Below are 3,607 nucleotides of genomic sequence, written 5' to 3'. Positions count from 1 at the left end.
AAGACGTTAATTTCAAGACAACAATTTCAAGACGTCAATTTCAAGATGTCAATTTCAAGACGTCAATTTCAAGACGTCAATTTCAAGACGTCAATTTCAAGACGATAATTTCAAGACATTAATTTCAAGACTTTAATTACAATACTATAATTTGAAGACTATAATTTCAAGACGTTAATTTCAAGACGTTAATTTCAAGACGTTAATTTCACGGCACCTTTCAGGTTCTGTTTGCGACACGTGAATTCTAGGATGTTAATTTCAGGACGTTAATTTCAGGACGTTAATTTCAAGACGTTAATTTCAGGACGTTAATTTCAAGACTTTAATGTCAAGACGTTAATTTCACGGCACATTTCAGGTTCTGTTTGTGACATGTGAATTCCAGGATGTTAATTTCAGGATGTTAATTTCTGGACGTTAATTTCAGGACGTTAATTTCAGGACGTTAATTTCAGGACGTTAATTTCAAGTCTATAATTTCAAGGCTATAATTTCAAGGCTATAATTTCAAGACTATAATTTCAAGACTATAGTTTCAAAACAATTTTTTCAAGACTATAATTTCAAGACCATAATTTCAAGACTATAATTTCAAGACGTTAATTTCAAGACATTAATTTCAAGACGTCAATTTCAAGACGTCAATTTCAAGACATCAATTTCCAGACGTCAATTTCAAGACGTCAATTTCAAGACGTTAATTTCAAGACGTTAATTTAAAGACGTTAATTTCAAGACGATAATTTCAAGACTATAATTTCAAGACTATAATTTCAAGACGTTAATTTCAAGGCGTTAATTTCAAGACGTTAATTTCATGGCACATTTCAGGTTCTGTTTGCGACACGTGAATTCCAGGATGTTAATTTCAGGATGGTAATTTCAGGACGTTAATTTCAGGACGTTAATTTCAGGACGTTAATTTCAAGACATTAATTTCAAGACATTAATTTCAAGACACATTTCAGGTTCTGTTTGCAACAGGTTAATTTCAAGACAATAATTTCTTAACATTAATTTCTAAACATTAATGTTACCCCACCCCAATTACCAGATGATAATTGCCAGACAATAATTGCCAGACGATAATTGCCAGACGATAATTGCCGGACGATAATTGCCGGACGATAATCGACAGACGATAATTGCCGGACGATAATTGCCAGACGATTATTGCCGGACGATAATTGCCATACGATAATTGCCGGACGATAATTGCCATACGATAATTGCCGGACGATAATTGCCAGACGATAATTGCCAGACGATAATTGCCGGACGATAATTGCCGGACGATAATTGCCAGACGATAATTGCCAGACGATAATTGCCGGACGATAATTGCCAGACGATAATTGCCAGACGATAATTGCCGGACGATAATTGCCAGACGATAATTGCCGGACGATAATTGCCATACGATAGTTGCCGGACGATAATTGCCAGACGATAATTGCCGGACGATAATTGCCAGACGATAATTGCCGGACGATAATTGCCAGACGATAATTGCCAGACGATAATTGCCAGACGATAATTGCCGGACGATAGTTGCCAGACGATAATTGCCGGACGATAATTGCCATACGATAGTTGCCGGACGATAATTGCCAGACGATAATTGCCGGACGATAATTGCCGGACGATAATTGCAGCACGATAATTGCCAGACTATTATTGCCAGACTATAATTTCAAGACTATAATTTCAGGACTATAATTTCAAGACATTAATTTCAAGACGTTAATTTCAAGACATTATTTTCAAGACGTTAATTTCAAGACTTTAATTTCAAGACACATTTCAGGTTTTGTTTGCGACAGGTCAATTTCAAGACATTAATTTCAAGACAATAATTTCTTAACATTAATTTCTAGACATTAATGTTACGCCACCCCAATTGCCAGACGATAAGTGCCAGACGATAAGTGCCAGACGATAAGTGCCATACGATAATTGCCAGACGATAAGTGCCAGACGATAAGTGCCAGACGATAAGTGCCAGACGATAAGTGCCAGACGATAATTGCCAGACGATAATTTCAAGACTATAATTTCAAGACTATAATTTCAAGACATTAATTCCAAGACATTAATTTCAAGCCATTAATGTCAAGACACATTTCAGGTTCTGTTTGCGACATATTAATTTCAAGACGTTAATTTCAGGACGTTAATTTCAGGGCGTCAATTTCAAGACGTCAATTTCAACACGTCAATTTCAGGACGACAATTTCAAGACGTCAATTTCAGGACGTCAATTTCAAGACGTCAATTTCAAGACGTCAATTTCAAGACGTCAATTTCAAGACGTTAATTTCAAGACGTTAATTTCAAGACGTTAATTTAAAGACGTTAATTTCAAGACTATAATTTCAAGACTATAATTTCAAGACGTTAATTTCAAGACGTTAATTTCAAGGCATTAATTTCAAGACGTTAATTTCACGGCACATTTCGGGTTCTGTTTGCGACACGTGAATTCCAGGATGTTAATTTCAGGACGTTAATTTCAGGACGTTAATTTCAGGACGTTAATTTCAGGACATTAATTTCAGGACGTTAATTTCAAGACATTAATTTCAAGACATTAATTTCAAGACACATTTCAGGTTCTGTTTGCGACAGGTTAATTACAAGACAATAATTTCTAAACATTAATTTCTAAACATTAATGTTACCCCACCCCAATTACCAGATGATAATTGCCAGACAATAATTGCCAGACGATAATTGCCGGACGATAATTGCCAGACGATAATTGCCGGACGATAATTGTCAGACGATAATTGCCAGACGATAATTGCCTGACGATAATTGCCAGACGATAATTGCCGGACGATAATTGCCAGACGATAATTGCCGGACAGTAATTTCCGGTCGATAGTTGCTGGACGATAATTGCCGGTCGATAATTGCCGGACGATAATTGCCAGACGATAATTGCCTGACGATAATTGCCAGACTATAATTTCCAGACTATTATTGCCAGACTATAATTTCAAGACTATAATTTCAAGACTATAATTTCAAGACATTAATTTCAAGACGTTAATTTCAAGACATTAATTTCAATACGTTAATTTCAAGACTTTAATTTCAAGACACATTTCAGGTTTTGTTTGCGACAGGTCAATTTCAAGACATTAATTTCAAGACAATAATTTCTTAACATTAATTACTAGACATCAATGTTACGCCATCCCAATTGCCAGACGATAAGTGCCAGACGATAAGTGCCAGACGATAATTGCCAGACGATAAGTGCCAGACGATAAGTGCCAGATGATAATTGCCAGACGATAAGTGCCAGACGATAAATGCCAGATGATAAGTGCCAGACGGTAAGTGCCAGACGATAAGTGCCAGACGATAATTGGCAGACGATAATTGCCAGACTATAATTGCCAGACTATAATTTCAAGACTATAATTTCAAGACGTTAATTTCAAGATGTTAATTTCAAGACGTTAATTTCAAGACTATAATTTTAAGATGTTAATTTCAAGGCACATTTCAGGTTCTGTTTGCGACACGTGAATTCCAGGACGTTAATTTCAGGATGTTAATTTCAGGACGTTAATTTCAGGTCGTTAATTTCAGG

This window comes from Narcine bancroftii, chromosome 3 (assembly GCF_036971445.1).
Source record: "Narcine bancroftii isolate sNarBan1 chromosome 3, sNarBan1.hap1, whole genome shotgun sequence".
NCBI lineage: Eukaryota > Metazoa > Chordata > Chondrichthyes > Torpediniformes > Narcinidae > Narcine > Narcine bancroftii.
Note: the sequence above shows the minus strand (reverse complement) of the source record.